Source organism: Pseudonaja textilis, chromosome 3 (genome assembly GCF_049901715.1).
Source record: "Pseudonaja textilis isolate UNSWEBS1 chromosome 3, rPseTex1.2, whole genome shotgun sequence".
NCBI classification, from domain to species: Eukaryota; Metazoa; Chordata; class Lepidosauria; order Squamata; family Elapidae; genus Pseudonaja; species Pseudonaja textilis.
In genome coordinates this window covers 104304376-104326291 of record NC_141992.1, presented here as the reverse complement: position 1 = coordinate 104326291, position 21916 = coordinate 104304376, and the positions used below count along the sequence as shown (strand labels likewise).

General features: G+C 37.7%; 1 long non-coding RNA gene across 1 annotated transcript in view; it reads left to right on the top strand.

The window, feature by feature from the left end:
• The window catches only part of LOC148126247 (uncharacterized), a 279757-nt gene extending 258871 nt beyond the window's left edge, over window positions 1-20886 (top strand). The window contains exon 2 of the long non-coding RNA XR_015743365.1: window positions 20786-20886. This is a non-coding gene — a long non-coding RNA (uncharacterized LOC148126247). The remainder of the gene's footprint in view (window positions 1-20785) is intronic.
• The last annotated feature ends 1030 nt before the right edge of the window (window positions 20887-21916 follow it).

Here is a 21916-nt window from a genome sequence, read left to right as displayed (position 1 = left end):
CATTGCAACGAACACCAGTAACAGCAACTCATATCGTGAGAGCAACAGCTAAAAACAGAACTCTGGTGCACATTTTGAACTGGGTAGGGAGACGGTGGCCCAAGAGGGAGACAGCTGAAGAAACAAAACCATTCAGGAACAGGCAAACGGAACTATCAATATTGAAAGGGTGCGTACTGTGGGGATAGGGTAATAATTCCCAAAAACTTAAGGGACGATATAATGGAAATGTTGCATGAAGGGCATCTGGGGATAGTTAAAATGAAATCCCTAGCAAGGAGCTATGTGTGGTGGCTAGGGATGGATAAAGAAATAGAGGCATGGGTATCCGCCTACAAGGGTTGCCAGGAAAACCGGCCAGCACCCCCCATGGCACCCAACCATGAGTGGGAAACACCAAGGAGACCATGGTCAAGGGTACATATCGATTTCACGGGGCCACACATTTTTTATCGTAGTGGACACATATTCTAAATGGCTGGAAGTCAGCATCATGCAGTCCACAACAACAGAGGCAGTCATAAGGAATCTAAGGAAACTATTTGCCACACACGGCTTCCCGGACATAATAGTATCCAACAATGGGCCTCAGTTTACAGCCACCCAGTTTGAGGGGTTCTTAGCACAGAATGGGATAAGGCATGCCCTATTGGCACTGGTACACCTGTCAATGAATGGACAAGTAGAATGCATGGGCTGGTACACGAAAGAAACACTCCAGAAACTAGGGCCAGGGGATATGCAAGCAAAAATAGATAAGTTATTAAGTATACAGCACATAACACCCAGCGCAACAACAAATAAAAGCCCTGCCAAATTACTCATGGGAAGAAAGCTGAGATCACCCCTAGACAGATTACACCCCAATTACAATCCAGACTGACCACTAGATTCATCCAGCAAATGCCGAATGTTCCAAATGGGCAATCCAGTTTACGCTAAAAACCTAACAGGAGAACCACTATGGGTACCGGCGGTAGTGGCCCAGGTAATGGGGCCCCAGTCTTAGGGTAGACACAACTGATGGCAGAAGCTGTAAAAGACCCATTGAACAACTAAAAACCCTAGGGACAAGGGGGAACACAGACATAAACAGAGAGGAAGGGGGACACCCTTCACATATATACATTACAAGTAGAGAGGAAGGGGGAGACTCTTCCCGCAGATCCAACACTCATAGAGAGGAAGGGGGAGACCATGACCAAACAAGGAATAACACAGAACAGGCCTTAACGACTAATGAAACACAACCTCAACAACTAGGAATAGCACCAAAAACACCAAACGGAAACAGCAAACACATACCAGACAAACACAGACAGCGACAAGCCAGGGGAGAGATAAAAAGGGTGGCATCTAGTGGAGGAAAAATGGCCACCATAACGAGAATGTTCCAGGAGGTTCCAATGGAGGGAGCTGGAGAAGTGAGAAGTCCATCTGAACAGCTCAAAGACCAGCTCATGACTGAGCTGTGCAGGTCCGGTCGCACCCATAAGAGCCCCGCCTACCTACGGGATTATGTGCATTAGGCAGGACAGGATTGGTTGAACCAGACCAGGTGGGGAGGGGTGTTAGATATTTATGTACGCACCTCCTATTGGTTGGTCCGTGATGGCGGGAATTTAAAGAGTCGTCATTGGTGGGAGCCGGGAGCAGCTCCATGGTAAAAGGAGTTGGCGCAGCTACGGTCTTCATTCTGAATGATGCAACTAAGCAGTCAGAGCCTCCTGCGTCATCTCTCACCCACAATTTAACAAGTTGCATCTTTTTCTTAACCAGGAGATCTTTAGGCAGTTACATCCTGTTTTCCTTGCAATATATGGTACATGGGGCTGCCATGGAAAACCACCAAGAACGTACAACTGGTTCAAAATGCAGGGGTGTGGGAAATAATGGTTGCACCTTGTTACATGCCCACGTGTTAGTGTGGTTGTGAAAGCTGCTTTGGTTACTAATTGGCTTCTTGGTGCAATTAAAGGTGCTGCTCATCATCTATAAAGCCTTTCATGACATAGGGCCTGGTTATTTGAGGGATTGCCTATCTCCAAGTGTTTATGCTCATCCAGTACACTCAGGCAGAGAGGGTATGCTCTCGGTCCCATCCATTAAATATTGTGACTTTGTGGAACCAAGGAAATGTGCCTTCTTTGTCACAGCCTCTGCCCTCTGGAGGAACAACTCTTCAGATACATCTGGGTCCAACACTTCAAATACTCCAGAATTTTCTTAAGTCATAGTTCTGTTCTGAGGCCTGAGGTTAGAGTATATGTGGCATTCCTGCTAAATCTTTATCTGGATGTTATTGATGGTATTTTGTTTAGGCAGTCATGTTTCTTAAATTATGTATTTCAAATATTGTAAGCTCCTCTGAGTCTTCTGGAATTAGGTAACCTCAAAATCTAATAATTTATATTAAATTAAATTTTGCCACAGCAACAACTCTTTGAGGTAGGGAGATTCAGTGGGCCAAAGTTATTTAGATAGCTTTTACACTGAAGGAAACACTAGAACTCACAATCTCTAATCCAGCACTTTAAATAAACCTGACTTCAAGATGCAATGAGAAAAACCTGATTCCATTTTAGAGTATTGCAAATATGAAGCTGCACAAATACATCATCACACACAAAGCAATTGCTTTGAGTTTTTTTCAGGCTTTTGTGAAAGCCTGAAAAATAGGGCTATTAATCAGTAAGAGAAAGGCATGCTCACACGAAGTCCAGAGTATTTGCAAGTATGCCCAACCTTTTGTTTTCTACAGGTCAATAAACTACTAACCATAATTGGTTTTGAATTAGTTTGAAATTTTAGAGTTATATTGAACTTTGTTTTGTACAGCAACTATTATGAACTGCATTGTGGAAATAACACTAGGGAAAGGGCTAACCTCACAGCCTTCTACCACAGACCCAGATTGTATTTCATAAGTCAGAAATCTCTTCTGAAAATAATATATTGAGCATCATATTTAGTTTAGCTCTCATCTTTTTTATAAAATTATATAAAATATAATGTTTGAAATGCTTTAGACTTTGCTTTTCAGGATCTCGGCAGGTTATACTATAGTGGAATCCAATAGATTTTGGGATGGTTTAGGACGGTATAATCAGAAGAAGCAGATGAAGTGAGAGTGACTTATTTTTGCTATGTAAATACTTTTGATTCTCATCCAACACATGTGTGTAGAAATAAGTTTAAGGCAATTTATCCATTGTCACATGAGCTATTCTGATTTGCAGTTGTCCAAGGCAAAGGATCTCTCCCATAATTTTCTTATCTTTTAATTGGAAATGCAGAGAATTATATCTTAGATCTATAGATGTTGTCTACTATTATGTTTTTTGTATTCTCTCAGTGGAGTGGCGAAAACACTTCATCTGCCTTTGAGTCTGTTCTAGAAGCATGAAAAGAGGAGTGAAACTTAGTTCCTCCTGCATGTCTATTTTTGAATATCTAAAACAACTAATTAGTCTCAGAACAAAGGGAGTTGGTTCTTAATTAGCAGGCTTCAATACACTCACATACTTTAATACACTTCACACAAAAATATACCATACATGACTATTGAAGTTATTTTTTAGAGAAAGTAATGTCATAATAATAACATTGTAATGTTATGACAATAGAAGAGGGAGATATAAGAAACAAAATTTATTAAGGGCAAGAAGTCAAAGAAAAAATAGAAGAGTAGAGAAAGAGCAGAGAAAGAGAAGAGAAGAGAAAAACGTAGCTAAATGGGGGTGGGGAGGGTGTCCTTGGTGCTTTTTGAGCTTGCTTGTTTTCTTATAGACGTTTCATTATCCAAATTGGGTAACATCATCAGTGCTAGTAAAGAGTGCTGTTTGCTGTCAGTTTATATTCTGGGGCTTGCCTGTCCTTGTTGGTTGTCCTGTTTGTTTCCTTGGCAATTTGTTGATTAGGTTATTGTTTACTTGACTGTTGGTCTTATGATAACTTGGAATTAGTATATGCTGATCCCAGTGCTGATTGCTAGTGGAAACTGCCAAAGAAGCCAACAGCAAACAGCCCAACCAAAGACCACCCCCACCAACACTGATAGGCAAGCCACCAGAATTTAAACTGACAGCAAATGGCCCTCCTAGTTTGCATAATGAACCTTCTGCAAGAAAACAAGCAAGCTCAGAGAACACCAAGGACCCCTTCATCCTTAAATATATTAAGTCCCGGAATATCATACACCCTTATGTTACTTTTAGAGAATGGCATGAATTGACCACACAGACAGCAGTCAACTGAAGCCACCAAATTATCAGTGTTATCTTGTGCTATTGGCTAGCATGGAATAATATGTGTCTTATTTCAACTAGGGGAAAGAAAAAGGAGCTCCTGCTCTTAGATCAACTTACACTAAGCATTAAAATTTAACCATCACCCTCATATAAACCAGAAAAATGATGTGTTTATTTCACACACACAGTGTTGCTCTTTGACACAGAGTGGACAGCAACTCTATAGTTGAATTGTATGACATCAGTGAGAAGTGGAACTCTCTTAGCCAATACATTCATTTTTCAATGCAATTTGCCTTTCTGAGACACATGAAAAATAGGAATTGACTGTTGAACAATACTGATGGAAGAAGCCAAATAGTATAAAACCACATGTGTAAGCTGAAATATTTTGTGAGCTACATGATGTTTTGCCAATGTTAATTATAAAGAAGACAACAACAATAATACATAGCAAAATTCTAAATAAAAGATATGCCTTTGTTTTTAATGCAAGAATCATACATATTACTAGAGGTTTTTAAGAATAGTCTCCTGTTTGAGCAGGGAGCTGGACTAGAAGATCTCCAAGGTCCCTTTGAACTGTTTTATCCGGTTAGTCTCTTATTTGATGTAGATTTTTTTAGTTTCATTTTAAAGAGATCTTTATTCAGCTCCACAGGTATAAAATGTGTTAGTTTACATTCCTTATTTTATGAGCTGAGGAGAAACAGCGCAAAATTGCACTCCGTGCAAAATTGTTCAGTGCAAAATTGCTGGTTATACAATAGTCCTCTAGTTTGAGAACAGAATACATCCATTATAATCCCAGTTTTTCAAACTCACCTAGGATAGTTATGCCACTCTCCTTTAACCAGCTACATAGTTCCATGAAGGAGCAATTGCAGAACCAGGGATTCTCACCTAAACCCAGATTTCTCAGATTAGGCAAGTCCCTGACCGTACTTGTATCAATGAACATCAAACTACAGCGGCTCACATCTAGGTGCCTCAACCAGGTATTGTTAGCAAAAGAATCCTTCTCAATCTCCATCAAGCTGGGATTGTCTGAGAGTTTTAGCACCACCAGACGGCTGAGCTGTGAAAAGGTGCCAAATGTTACCTGTGTGAGGTTGTTAAAGCTGAGATCTAAGTAGATAAGCTTGATCATGCTGACAAAAGTGAAATCCAGATCTTTGCCTAAAGTATTGCTGCTGCAATCTAGATAGATCAAGTCACTGAGAAAATGCAACTCTAATGAGGGCAAGTAGCTGAGTTTGTTTTGAGCCAGAACCAGTTGCCTGGTATCCAGTGGAATTGTAGTTGGGAACTCTTCCAGCAGTTTTCCTGTGCAATTGACAGCTAGGTATTGGCATATACATTCCTTGGGACAGTTTGTGCTTCCTACTGTCCAGCTGATTCTACTCAGGAGCACCACTATCCATACATTCTTGGAACTGAGAGGAAGGGACATGATGGAGAATTGCACTTCCTTCACTGGATCCTGATAGTTTCCATGAAGATCTGAGCCAGGAGCCATGGATTTTCAAGACTTATCCCGAGAGGAACTGTGGCTGGCTGTTCTTCCTGATGTTCTCTGCTTATCAAGAGCACTGACAAATGATTAAATAAGGAGAGGGCTTCTTTTCTTGAAAGTGCAAAACAGCTACTTGCGGTTAGAAGATCTCCATGTCATGTTGGCTGCTAGTTGACACCTTTATGTTAGCTCCAGGTAAGTTCATAGGTTCTTGGCACAGTTTGCATACAGTGAAAGGTGTATGTGTACAAGTAGCTTAATTATATGCCAACTTTCTGTTTCCAGAGAAATCGGGTAAATTCTAAGAAGGACCGAAGTCAGGTATCCCTTATGTGAAGGAGCATAATTTACATATGTTCATTCCCCACATATTAAAAACATGAATTCTATCCACTTTTCCATTCATGACAAAGAGAAATAAAATAAATTGCTGGCCCCTATAATCACGCACTTTGTTTGCTTCATATTGTATATACTTCTGTAGTTGTATAAGGAGATGAGGAGCTGATTTTTTTCCCACTTAACAGACCTGTTAGAATCAGCAGCTAAGAAATGGAGGGAGGAAAGAATTACAGCAATTGTGGAAATAGATCAGTTCCAAGCTGTTTGCAGTCTCTATATTTAAAATAATAATAATAATAATAGTAATAGTAATTTTACATTCATTTTAAATATGATGCAGGGAAGCCTAGAATTATGGGATAACCTCTCAACAGGACCCATGTGGGTTCACAGAGATCCAGATCTAGTTTAGATGTGGTGCAGAATCTTCAAGTGAGATTGCTCAAACTCTCATGGAGCTCATTTCTAATAATACAACGATGTTTTTGTATTAAAATGAAAACTGATAATTTGAAAATTGTGAGAGTGATGGAGGTTCCCACCCCAATTATATACCTTAAAAATATTTGGAAATTATGTAGTAGAGGAATAAAAATCATGAATGAAAAAAATGAGCACGTAGAACATTCAGATTCTCTGAACATAGAATTTTAGCTGGGAGAGTCTTTCAAGATAGACTGAAAGGAAATATTTAAATTTTTAAGTAAACTTCAGCTAGTTTACTTCATTTCTATTATTTTTGTTTACAGATTAAACACTTTGGAAGCCTTGATTTGAGATAAAAATAGATAACTAGGAATACATCAAAAAGAATTCATCAAGCAGATAACCTTCCTGGACCTCAGAATTATTTTCAGTTTTATTCTAGCAGACACATTAGCTTCTCTACATAAAACAGATCTTTCATATATAAGTATTTTATCAAAAAAAACCATAGCAATAAAACTCTGAATATTATTTTTCTCTTCCCAACTATAATATAGTATAATTTTTTTCTTTCCCTAACTTCCTTCAGTACAAAAACAAAGGGCTCTCACTCACTAAACTTTATTTCTTGCTCCAGATGCTGTACTTAAAAAAGAATAGCCCTTTTATTCAAACTTTATTTGCATTAAAATAGTCCCTCCATTTTATACTCATCATGTTGATCAGAGAATTTTCTGCATGTGCATACAAATGTAGGAGTGCAATTCTGGAAGATAGTCTTATGCTGCTGCTTTTTAAAAAATGTTCTAACAGCTTACAAACTTACAAATGTCTCACTGCGATTTTTTTACAGTTCTCTAATCAGTATCACATTTGGATGTTTGCTAGCAACTGTTATCTATTTCACATAAAGCAAATTTGATACCACTGAAATGGAAACTTTACATTTTATTTGAAAGGTTATGTGTGAAAGTTATATTGGTATGTTAAAATTATTGTCAGCTTATAACACACAAATGCTGTTTTGGTATTTAAGAGAAAATGGTGATACCTGTAGCATATTCCTGAAAAGGCAATATTGATAAATAGGGTTACCTGAAATTTCTTTATTAAGATTCTGCTAAAAACATATTGACAACAGGGTTACTAAAATCATTGCTTATTTAAGCTATTATTCACAAGCCTCTGAAACAAATATGTGAAAGTGATTGCTGGAACCATTGTTTCACCAAGACTGGTATATTTATTGTTTCTTTAATCAAAGGGGTGTTGATCAGTGGTGGTATTTAGCAGGTTCTGACCAGTTCTGGACAACCGGTAGAGAAAATTTTGAGTAGTTCAGAGAACCGTCAAATACTACCTCTGACTGGAGATTTTACAGTATCCTTCTCCTGCCACGCCCACAGAACCGGTAGTAAAAAAAAATGAATCCCATCACTGATGTTGATGCACAGACAGAATCATTACATGATTAAGGACTTTTCTGTTATTTTGCTCTGTATACCAGATTTAAGAAATCCCTTTCTGGATTTCAATCCCTTCTTTTACTTTAGCCACAGAGTTGCCCATGTGTTTTGTTTGGGCTATATGGAAACATATAACCCATTGGAGTGATTTCCTAGCTTCCCTCCCCCCACCTTTGAAAAGTAAGTGCAACTGCTTTATCTTTGATGGGCATAACTTTTGAGGAATGATGAAGAAACCCCCAACAACTGTTTTACAGTACTTCCTGTCACCTGGGCTAAAAGGTAAATTGGCCAATATTTCTATCATTTCAACCAAGAGTAAAAAAAAAGACAAAGATGTTCCACTTTATTTTTTGTTTACAGCAAACAAAAGCAAAGGTCCAGTCTTTCATGGCTGCAGACAGGCAGTAAAAGATATGGAATGAATTACAGCTGTTTATTCTGCACATGTGGTAGCAATCTTAGAAGAAGCATGCTTAGAGTACTGATTAAGTTCCCATTCTATTCGGGAGATTTCCTCCAAGCCTGCAGGCCCTATGCTCTGTCAAAGTCAGTGCTTCATGAGTAAGTGACTAAGCTAGTGTTTCTCAACTTTATGCCTTCTCAAGCAGGCATAAAATGGGTGGACGTCAATTCACAGAATTCATCCATTTTAAAGGTGTCAAGGTTGAGAAACATGGACTAAACTCTGACTCTTCAAGCAAACTTGAAGCCTCTTATTGGTAACCAGTGAGCAAGAAAAACTTCAGCTGTGTGTGCTCAGTGGAGAGAGGATTTAAATTCCACAGGGTCCCCACTGCTGCAGAAAGGATCTACGTCCCTGACTCTTACATTCTTGACTAAGTCGCTATCGTTGTGGCTAAACTGGGCATAGGGCATCTGAATGCCCAATCTCACAGGTGCGGCCACCAACAGCCACTCAAGGTCAAAGGATGCCACGCAAGCCTCCAGACTCAAGCCATTTTTCCAGACAAGCCATTGAGGTTCCCCTCCCCACAGAAGACAGTGACGAACCTCTGGCTAAAGGAGTTTATCTAGGAGAGGCTAATGAAGAAGAGGACCCAATGGTGAGTGCAGCCACCCCCTCCTTTACAGTTAAAGTAAAGCTAACAGTGCCAGAAATGGGGGAGCAAGAGGATTTGGAGGCAGTGATAGATATAGGCTGTATCAGATGCCTAATTGGACTACCCATTATTGAGCAACTAGGGATAAAAATGAAACCCCTTAAGAACCCAATTAGATTTGAACAGATTGATGGGACTTTAATAGGTGGAACCCCAGCCACACAAGTCACAGATCTTGTCAGATTAGAGATGGGGAGGCATTGTGAGCTCATATGTTTTGTAGTAGCTCCCAAGATGTCAGAATCAGTGACATTAGGTCTCACCTGGCTGGATAAATGGCCCCCTACCATGGTTTGGTCGACCTGGCAGGGGAAAGATACTGTAAAATCTCCAGTCAGAGGTGGTATTTGCCAGTTCTCTGAACTACTAAAAATTTCTGCTACCAGTTCTCCAGAACTGGTCAGAACCTGCTGAATACCACCTCTGAGTTGGACCACTACCATCAGTCCCTCCTGACAAGTGACTGCTGGTTAATCCAATCCTGACGTCAGAACCAGCAGCTTTAGAGGCATTGCCAGGTGAGCCCCCATTCCTAAAAAATACAGAGACTTGGCTGAAGTATTCAGTGAAGACGAATGCAGTATCCTCCCCCTGGCAAACCAACAGACTGTACCATTGAGATAGAACCCAGGGTGAAACTGCCAAAACCCAAAAAGTACTCCATGATGCCTGCAGAAATGACTGAACTGAGGAAATACATTGACATCAACTTGGCTAGAGGCTTCATTGAGGCAGCGAAATCTAAAGTACCAGCCCCTGTACTTTTTAAAGAAAAGATGGGGGGCTTATATTATGCATTGATTTTAGGGGGATAAATGTGGTGTGTGTACAAAACACATACCCTCTACCCCTCATGAAAGACTTGACAAACCACTTGTCAAAAGGAAAGGTATTTACCAAGCTAGATCTGAGAGAAGCTTATTACCACGTATGCATAAAAGAGGGAGATGAATGGAAAACAGCTTTCAACTGCCTGCTGGGGAGCTTTCAATTCAGAATCGTGCCTTTTAGCCTCCAAAGGCCCCCCACAGTATTCATGCAGTTGATTAATGAGGTGTTACATGAACATCTGTATAAAGGGGTCCTGGTTTACCTGAATGATATTCTTATATTCAGGGAAACTTTGGAAGAGCATGTGAAACTTGTGAGGCAAGTGCTGAAAAAACTTTTAGCTGTGGAGCTGTATGCCAAATTTTCAAAATTCAAGTTTCATAGGACTTCCATCGACTATCTGGGCTACCAAGTGTCAAACCGGGGAATTGAAATGGATCCCAGAAAAGTGAAAAGTGTGTTAGACTGGCAGCCTCCTAAAACACATGAACAATTTCAAAGTTTCTTGGGATTTGCAAACTTTTATAGACAATTTATTCCTTCTTTTGTGGAAGTAGCCCTCCCTTTGACACTACTGCTAAAAACCAACCTTCTCCCTCTAAGCCAAAACCTAACCAGTTGCTTACTTGGACTATGGACTGTCAAGAATCATTTGAAAAGCTGAATCACTTGTTTGCAGAGGAACCCATCCTTCAACACCCCTTCAACATCCCGATACAAAAAAGCCATTTATAGTCCAAGTGATTTATAGTGCAGGTGGTACGGGTGTGGCCACAGTTTTACTTCAAAAAACTTCCACAATAAATTATTGTCTTGTGCCCATGTTTCTAAGAAACTAACTGACACAGAGTGTAGGTGGGCGGTTTGGAAAAAGGAGACTTTTGCTGTTTGATGGGCTCTCTTGTCCTGGAGTCATTTTTTGGAAGGAATTAAGGAGCCATTCAAAGTGTGGACCGATCACAAAACCCTCAAGGCTCTGAAAACTCCTCAAAAACTTTTCCCCAAGCAAGTTCGCTGGGCTCAATATTTTAAGCAGTTTAATTTTAAACTGAAATATATTCCAGAGGGAAATAACCTATTGGCAGATGCCTTGTCTAGAAAACCCCAATTTGACAGTCGCCGAGAAGAAATAGTACATGCCATGATTTCAGAAGCCCAGCCTGCCACCCAAACGACCACCAGAGCTCAAGCCAAACGCTGTTCTGAACTTTCTGCAGATAAACTAACAGTGGATTTTAAAGCGGCACTTTTAAGCGATCCATGGTTTGCTGAAAATCACACCAATTTGACTCTGAGGGAAGGGCTGGCTTGGAAAGGAAACAAGATTTATGTACCCAGTACCATGAGATTGATGGTACTAAAATGCAGTCATGACTCAGTTGTGGGGGCACTTTGGATTGTTAAAAACCCTCCATTTGGTCAGAAGACAATTCTGGTGGCCAAAATGAAAACTGATGTTGAGGACTATGTAAAAAGCTGCTCAATTTGTGCCATCATGAAACATAGACCCGGGAAATCCCCTGGACTTTTCCAACAAGTAGTTGAACCAACAAAGCCATGGGAAAAAATAGCAATGGACTTTATTGTTGAATTACCAGAAAGTGGAGGAAATACAGTACTTTGCACCGTCATCGACTTGTTCTCTCTACAAGCCAACTTCACTGCTTGTAGTGGATTACCTTTTGCCAAAAAGTTAGCAAAACTGTGAAGCACATTTATTGACTTCACAGAGTGCCATGGTGAGTGATTTCAGACTGAGGTGCTCAATTTACTGCTAAGTTCTGGAGGGAGTTTTAAAAGTCATTGGGTCATCCCAAGGGCTTAGCTCAGCTTTTGATCTGGCTACTAGCGGATTCGCTGAACGAACGAACACCATGGTGGAACAATACATTAGATGCTATATAAATTTTCAGCAAGAAAACTGGGAGGATTTATTACTGTTTGCATAAGTGGTTTATAATAATACACAGTAATACTGGCTTAACTCCTTTTCAAATTACTACTGGCATGAATTTTGTTCCCATGCTCTAGAGATCCACCAACATCCATGTTCATAACAGACTGGATGGAATCATTAAAGAAAGGATGCAAAAATACCAAGAAAGGTTAGCGGAAGCAGCTGAATAATTTAAAAAACAAGCAGACAAACATAGGTCTCTCCAGCCACCATTTAGGGTGGGGGATAAAGTATTCCTGTCAACTAAATACCTTAGGTTGAGGCTTCCTAGTAAAAAGTTAGGACCTAAGTTCCTTGGTCCCTTTCCCATAGTGAAAGTGATCAATCCAGTTACTGTTCAACTTAGCCTCCCTCGCATATTAGGCAAAATACACCCAGTCTTCCATAGCAGCTTATTAAAACCTGCTGTGGGATCCAATCTACAACCCATACCAGCAGCTCCCCCCAAACCAATGGTAATACATGGTGAAACTCATTATGAAATAAAAAAAATTCTTGACTCTAGACTACAAAGAGGACGATTACAATATTTAGTGCTATGGAAGTGCTAACCCTTGTCAGAAGCTACTTGGGGGAAAAGTTGGGATGTAAATGCTGATGGATTAGTTCAGGGGTAGTCAACCTTTTTATACCTACCACCCACTTTTGTATCTCTGTTAGTAGTAAAATTTTCTCTAACCACCCACCGGTTCCACAGTAATGGCGATTTATTAAGTAGGGGACAAAACCCCTACCACCCACCATGAAAACTGGAATGCCCACTAGTGGGCGGTAGGGACCAGGTTGACTACCACTGGATTAGTTAAAAAATTCCATGACAAGTTCCCTGACAAACCAAAGGGTCCCCCTGGGAGGGAGAGGGGGTTAAGTGGATTGATGGACTGCACATTACCCCCTTGTGTTTTGTCTATTGTATTTTTCAGGACATGATTTTTTTCTTCGGGGGGGTGCCTGTCAGCTTTGGAAGCCATATTAGCACCAGAAGCTTCCATGCTGCCACATTGTAAAGCTTGGGAATTTGGTAGGAGGGATTTTTATGGAGCGTATGTAGTTAGACATAATAACATTCTTCTTTAAAGTCAAGGTCATGTTATTTCTACATCTGGATGAGGCATGGTTGAAGGGATGTCTCAAGTTAGAACCGATGGTGATTGGAGCATTAGATGGAATGATGGGTGCAGGGGATGGATTTGTAATTTTTAATTATTGGAGGAAAATCCAGAACTTTCAGATTCAGGTTTTCCCAGGTGTGCCAGCTTGGCAACTCTAATAAAATCGAACTTTGAGAAAATGCCTGTCTCAGAGTTTTGCTGTTGGAATTTGTTTTTCTAGAATGCTGACAGAAATAACATTCTTTGTTGTGCTTTTTTGATGACATTTTTGATGCTAGGTGCCCATTTTCGGTCTTGAGATATGATAGAACCTAGAAACCTGAAGGTCTCTACTGTTGATACTATGTTGTCTAGTATTGTAAGAGATTGTAGTATAGGAAGGTTTCTCCCAAAATCTACTATCATTTCTATGGTTTTGAGTGTATTTAGTTCAAGATTGTTCTGGTTGCACCACAAGGCTAGTTGTTCAACCTCCCGTCTGTATGCAGATTCATCATTGTCTTGAATAAGACCAATCATTGTTGTATCATCTGCAAACTTCAGTACTTTAATAGAGGGATCTTTTGAGATGCAGTCATTGATATATAGTGAGAAGAGAAGTGGAGCCTTGGAGAGGGCCGTGCTAATTATACACAGGTATCTGATGTGATTCTGCTTAACTTCACCTGATATTTCCTGTCTGTTATGATCCACTTACAAGTGTTTTCAGGTACTGCTAGCTGGTTTAGTTTAGTTAGAAGAATGTCTGGAATGATGGTTTACAATGCTGAACTAAGTCAACAAAGAGGACCCTTGCATAGGTCTTTGGAGATTCAAGATTTTGTAGGATGTAGTGCAAAGCCATATTATCAGCATCATCTGTCTATTTGCTTGGTATGCAAATTGCAGGAGGTCTAACAGCGGATCCATGATGGTTTTCAGATGGGACAGCATTAGCTTTTCAAAGGTTTTCATAACTACTCAAAAATTTTTCCTACTGGCTTTATGGGTGTGGCTTGGTGGGCATGGCTTGGTGGAGCTCAGTCTCTAAAAGGAAGGTGGGTGGGCATGGGTAGGGCCAACCAATTCAAATCATCCCTACCATCTCTCCAAAACGATTCAAATTGTCCCTTCACCTCTCCTGAGGTGGTGCAAGGTGATTGAATTTCACCCCTGCTACAGAGTAACTGGTCTGTAGTCATTCAGTTGTTTGATAGAGCGCTTCTTTGGCACTGGGATGCTAGTAGAGCATTTGAAGCAAGAAGGAGCATAGCACATTTCTAGTGATTTATTCAAGATTTGGGTGAAGATGGAGGGCAATTGGTCAGCACAGACTTTTAAGCAAGAAGGAGTTATCTTGTCTGGGCCTACTGCTTTTCCTGGTTTTTGTCTGTGAAATAAATCTTGTACTTCCTTTTCTGTTATCACCATCCCATCAATGGGATGGGGTCAGTTGTAGGAGGTTTGGCTGTTGTTGGTGTGTCTGAGATGGGACCAGTTGTAGGAGGCTTGGCTGTAGTTGGTGTGTCTGAGATGGGGGTTGTGGAAATAGGTGGCTGTAGTTCCCTTTCAAACCTGCAGAATAACACATTCAGGTCATTTCTGCTTCTTCCTCCTGTCCACTCCTGTTTTTATGCCATCTGCTCCCATCTGCTTACTCTGCTTGCACCTTTCCTCAGTGCATAATTATTCCCTAGCACCTCCATATGTTGCATTTATAACATGGCTGTCTGCTGCATAGAATTTCCATACTCACATCCTCCCACCACTGAGGCCAAGACACAATTTCCTAGAAGGGTATGTATTCTGCTTCCTGTTCCTAGAAGGGTATGTATTCTGATAGGTTGTCAGACTCCCGTGGAGCCATTCAGGGGTTACTTTGTAGGCTGTCTTGAGTCCCAGGATTGTTTGAACCTTGCTGGATGATGCAATCTTCCCGGGTGCCATGTGGTGAGATGGATAGAGGGCTAATTCTATTATGTCCTGAGGGTGAAGGTCTTTTGTTTTGTACATAAGCTTCCCCAGCCTTTTGTCTTGTAGATAGGTTGGCACCAAAATATCTGCTGGGAGGCAGGGAGCCGAGGCTCTATATCTTTAGAAACATGTTCCTCCTTTAGGGAAAATATAATATCCTGCTTTTTAAATATTTCCTAGAATATTTCATTCACCTAGAGAAAGATGAGTGCTAACTTTCTACAATCCCCTCTTTAGGCCATAAAAGGTACGGGTTGAACACCTTTTCTGTCCCAAGATTAAGAATTGATCTGATCAGAGAGACTTGATGGGTGCTTTTAATTTGTCTGATGAAAAGGGGAAGGCATTGAAAGAGGCAGCAGAAAAACATTCCTTCAGTGGCTCCCAAAAGGAGAGCTTTTCAGCCACAAAGGTCTAGCAGCCAGAGAAAAAGTTCTGGAAAGAAATTTACAGTATCCAATTATCCATGCCAATTATTTTCAGAGGTTTTATTTCACTTTCTGTGATCTTACAGTCAGGTTTCAAGCAAGCACAAGCCCCCAAATTCTTCACAGCCATGGTTTTGCTTTAAATAACTGCAGGATGCCCATTTCAAGACTTGTTTCTTGAACCTGCCCTAGGTCTTACTTTTATGAGGCCAAATTGAGGTTAGCCATTGTGCAATCCAGGCTATTTGGTATTTTTTTAATATAAATTTTTGTTGAGTTTTACACATTTAAAAACAACACAAATACAAAATAACAACACAAATACAATCTTTGCAGTGTTGTGACATCAACTTTTCCAGTTTCTTCTAACTATATCCTTCTCTTCCCTCTCTTGCAATTCTAATATGAGTTTTACTATTTCTGCGCAGTCTATAATTTTCTTTAGAATCATACTACCTGTGGGAGTGCTAGCTAATTTCCAGGTCTGAGCATATGTTATTCTTGCCGCTGTTAATATGTATATTATGATGTATTCAATTTCTTTCTTAAATGCCCCTCTAATTATCCCTAACAAAAACATTTCAGGCTTAAGTTCTATTTGAAGTCCAATAATTTCTTGCAACCATATTCTAATTTTGTTTGAGTATTCTTTTGCTTTGGGGCAAGACCACCACATGTGAAATAAGGTACCTTGTTTATTTTTGCATTTCCAGCATTCAGGGTTCATATTTGTGTATATTTGGAAGGGTGGACGTAAAGACAAACAGTGAGAAAAAGATAAATCATACAAATTAAATGGAGAGGGAGACGCATAAGGGTGACTGTGGAGCTGGAGGACAAAGTGTTATTTCGTATCAGTGGAGAGGAAGGAGCATGATTAAGCATTGTTGCAAAAGGAGTTAAGAGAGAAAAATTGAAAGTGTGAGTGTGCTGTGAAACTGACTATAGGAGTGGACAATATAGAAGCACACAGAAGAGGAGAAAATTGAAGAGCATTTGGTGGAAAGTGAAAGTGAAGAGAGAAATACAATTCACCATATGACAGAGTGGCTGATGCAACTGACAGCAGGTAGCGTAAAATGTAATTTAAGGGAACAAATTGATGTAGTATTTAATAGAAAAAGTTAAAGCATGGTAATTAATTAATAGGAAGGAATAATACAAAAAAGAGATCGACTTGTATATCATGATCATATAATAGATTTTTGGTCCATTAGAAACTTCTTTTGCTTTTTATTTTCTTTCTTCTTCCTGAATGTAAACAGATTAATTGGGATAATTACAGTCTAAAAGCTAATGGGGTAGAATATAAAGTCAAGGCTCTGATTAATGGATAAAAAAATGAATTGTTAACTTATGCAAGCCTCTTGGATTGATGTTTAATAAGAAATCTCTAAGTCTTAAGTAATATCTTAAGTTATTGTGTATTAAGCTATCGTAGATTGTTAGTATTACAGTATATTAGCTGGACTTAATAGAACTATATATTATTAATGGTAATTCATAAAATAACAAAGAGTGTAACTTTTACTTTAATTATATTAATTATATGAGCCATTTGATATTAAAATACTGTTAGAAATCTACATTAAAACATAATTATTGTATCAAGAAAGAATTTATAGAATAAGATCATTAACAAAAAATATTAGCAGCAGAAATATGGAAATATTGACAGCAGATTAACAGTGGTTGAGCAAGATAAAAGTGGGATGCTGAAGTGGGAAATGGAGAGGTCAGAATTCTATCTCAGATTTCAAAATATAGAGGAAGAAAAAGGACAAAATTTAGCTGCGATAATGATACAAATTCTGGCTGAAGCTTTGGAAATAACAGAGGAAAAGATGATGGATGGAGTAGATGAGGTATACCGAGTCTTTACAAGATATGCAATGAGGAACAATTTACCAAGAGAAGTTCACATTAGATTCACCAAAAAATCCATTAAAACACAAATATTACAAGTGGCAAGAGAGAAGACGTTGAAATACAAAGACAAGGAGATTGTGGTTTTAAAACAAATACCTAGAAGAGTGAGAGAGATGAGAAGAGAATATCGATTTTTGACTAAAATGCTATTGAAAAAGGAGGTGAATTATAGATGGTTGATTCCAGAAGGACTAATGTTTACATGGCAAGAACAGAGACACAGAATTGATTCAATTGAGAAAGCAGAACTTTTCTACGCAGAATTTTTTGGAAGGAGAGAGGAAGAGGCAGAAAAAGAGGTTTCACTAATTGAATTCCAAGAGGATCAAATGGGGACTGAAAAAGAAGAAGGTGCAGTAGGTTGGCAAGTGGAAATCAAAGAACAACGTGAACCAAGATCTACAAGAGCTGTCAAACCTAATTACAAAATATAATCATGGAAGAGAAAAAACTGATTACAATGAATATAAATGGACTTAACTCAGCTGTTAAAAGAAGGAAAATTTTTCATAAATTAGACAAATTTAAATTTGTTATAATTTGTTTACAAGAAGTACATATTAAAAAAAAATATGAACAATTGTTAGTACAGCCAAAATTAGGGAAAATATTTACTTCTTTGACTCAATGTAAGAAAAGAGGAGTGGTTTTATACATTAAAGAGGCTATCCTAGCAAAATTGATTTATACCGATGAAGATGGAAGAGTATTAATGGTGGAAATAATGGACAATAATATAAAAACACTCTTGATTGCAATTTATGCTCCGAATGATAAACAAGAAGAATTCTATAAAAAATTACACATGAAAATAATTGGACTGGACTATGCCAATACAGTTATGATGGGAGATTTTAATGGAATTGTGGACAATAAACTGGACTATACAGCAATAACAACAAAGCAAAACAGAAAGACTCTCCCTAAATCCTTTTTTAAAATGATAGATGAATTAAACCTAAAAGATATATGGAGAGAAAGAAATGCTAAAACTAAACAATATACTTTTTATTCAAACAGACATTTATCATGGTCCAGATTAGATATGGTTTGGATCTCAACAGAACTAATATCTAACATTCAAGAAATAAATATTAAAACAAGTACTTGGGCAGACCATAATCCAATGACAATTAAATGGAAAGGACAAAAAAAAGATTGAGATGGACGCTAAATAATACTATTTTAAAGGAAAAAGATTTTACACAATGGATCGAGAAAGAATTGGCTTTTTTCTTGAGAGAAAATAAAAAAGAAGATACTTCAATTCAGAACATTTGGGATACAATGAAGGCATGAGCTAGAGGCTTGATAATAGACTATATAAGAAAAAAGAATATCAGGAAAAGGCAAGCCACTAAAGTTTTGGAAGATGAGTATAAAAGACTTGAAAAAGAATGACAGAAAATGCCACAGAAAAAAGATATTAAACTAAAATTGGACATAATTAAACATAAGATGGGTCTAATAGAGAAAGAAGAATTGGCACAGAAAATTAGAAGTGCTAAACAGAACTATTTTGAAGATGCAAATAAACCAGGTAGATGGCTAGCATATAAATTGAGAAAGGAGAAAGAATCAAAGAAAATATCGCAGTTAATAGATGATCAAGGTCAAGTTTGCTATGGTAATAAAGAGAAAAAGGAAATTATTCGAGACTTCTACGGGCAACTATATAAGCAAGAGAATATTGATGAGGAAAAAGTCAAACAGTATTTACAGAATGCTAACCTACCTAAGATACCTGATGAGACTGAAAAAATGTTAGAAAGTACTATAACAATGATGGAACTAACCAAAGCACTTAACAGACAGAATAATGGAAAAGCACCAGGTCCAGATGGGCTACCGGCAGAATTCTACAAAACACTACAAGAATCATTGAGCATTCCATTGCTAGAAGTCATGAATGAAGCTATGTCAAAGAAGATGATACCTTAAACATGGTCAGAGGCTTATATTACATTTATTCCAAAAGAAGAGGCTGATCCACTGCAAATTAAGAACTATAGACCTATTACTTTACTAAACGCAGACTATAAAATCTTTGCTTCAATCTTGGCAGAAAGACTTAAAAAATATCTAAATAACTTTATTCATCCAGATCAAAATGGATTTCTGCCAAAGAGACAAATTAAAGACAATATGAGAGTAATCCTGGACACTTTGGAATATTATGAGGCACATCCTGAAAAGCAAATGGCTTTGATATTTCTAGATGCCCAAAAGGCATTTGATAATGTGAACTGGAGATTTATGTTACTACTACTACTGGAACTGATGGGTTTTGCCAGAAAATTTATCCAAGCAATAGAAGCTATATACCATAAGCAAACGGCAAAGGTAATGATAGAGGGAGAATTCACAGATTCTATTAATATAAGAAAAGGTACAAGACAAGGATGCCCTCTATCACCTTTGCTATTTGTATTGACTTTGGAAGTGTTGAATAGAAATATTAGAGATGATAAAAGCATAAAAGGAATGAAAATTAAAAAGGAAGAATTTAAACTGCAAGCTTTTGCGGATGATTTAGCCTTTATTTTGGAAGACCCTTTAGAAACAGCTCCAAAACTATTGGAAAAGATAGAGGCATATGGTGAGGTGGCTGGTCTGAAAATAAATAAAGACAAAACAAAGATTTTGACAAGGAATATGTTACTAAGACAAAGAGAAGAACTGGCAGACCTATTGAAAATTCAAGTCACGAACAAGGTTAAGTATTTGGGGATATATTTGACATCAAGATGTAGTACATTAAAAGAGAATAATTATATTAAACTTAAACAACAGATAGCCTTAGATTTGAAGAAATGGGAAAATCTACAATTGTCATTAATAGGGAGAATCTCAACAATCAAGATGAATATATTACCCAGAATCTTATATTTGTTTCAAACAATACCAATTAGGTTCGGAAAAGACTATTTTGAAGATTTAAATAAAATTGTGTTGAAGTATATATGGCAAGGTAAGAGAGTGAGAATAAAGCTAAAACTCTTACAAGATGCTAGAATTAGAGGAGGTTTTGGTTTGCCTAATTGGGAGTTGTACTATCAAGCTGCAAATTTGATGTGGGCCAAGGGATGGATAACATTAAGAAAGACCAGATTGTTGACATTAGAAGGACATGATTTGCTGTTGGGTTGGCATGCTTTTCTATGGTATAAGGGAACTAAAACAGAGGGTTATTTTAGAAGACATCATATACGGGAGTCTTTGTGGTTAAATTGGGAGAAGATCAAAAGACAATGTTATTTGAAAATTCCAGTTTGGTTATCGACCATTGAAGCATTTTCCTATCCTATAATTTATAAGAAGGAACAAACAGTTAGATATGGGGAAATATTGGATGCAAAGGGTGAACTTAAATCGATGCAAAACTTAGAGGAACAAGGTATAAAGATGAATTGGTTTTCATATGTGCAAATACATTCAAGATATGATGAAGATTCTAAAGCAGAGGGATTTTATGATAAACTGACTGATCTAGATAAGATTTTGACAGGTACTGATGAAAAGGTGATTAAAAAATTATATGGTTATTTACTGGGAATTAAACTAGAGGAAGAACAAGTTAAAGAAACTATGATTGCTTGGGGGAAGAATTTTGGATATGGGATTGATTTAGAGAAATGGCAAAAATTGTGGTCTCAAAATTATAAAATGACAATGTCAATAGCTTATAAAGAAAATTTGTATAAGATGTTTTACAGGTGGCACTTTTCCCCAACAAGAATAGCAAGAATGTTCAAGAATAAATCTGAAAAATGCTGGAAATGTCATCAGATACCTGGCTCATATTACCATATGTGGTGGACTTGTGAGGATGCTAGAAAATACTGGATTAAAATTCACATGTGGTTGGAAAAAATGACAAAGAAGCACATAGATTTGAAACCAGAGATCTTTTTATTGGGAATCTTACCTGATACATATAATAAAGATTTGAAATACCTGATTGTAAATGTATTAACAGCGGCTAGGATTGTATTTGCTAAAAATTGGAAAAATGAGAAAATACCATTGCAGGAAGAAATTATTAAGAAAATATTGGAATGTGCTGAAATGAATAGATTGACATTTGAAATTAGAGAACAAGAAGATAAACAATTCTATAAAATTTGGCACCTTTTCTATCAATGGTTGGATGATAAAATACAATAATAGAATACTTAGAATTTTAGATAATAATGACTATATAAAAAGATATTTTTTCTTTTCTTTGTTATTGATATCATATCTATAAAATGTTTTCAGGATAGATTTGGTATGACTATATGATTTGTTATAAAATAAACTAAGTAAATTATAGTTATCTCATAAAGTATGAATGAATAAAATTATAATCAAATGATTGTTTAATAGTGATATTAGGATATATAATTTTTGATTGATAATATGAGTTATTATGTAATGTAACTGTAATTGAGACTACGAAATGAATGCACAAAAACTGGTAAGCCAACCGACACACTGTTTGTATATTTATGAAAGAAAGCTGGATGTTTTTATGTTATGTTTGTTTTGTTTGTTTTGAAAAATTAATAAAATTGTTTTCGAAAAAAAAAAAAGGAGAAAT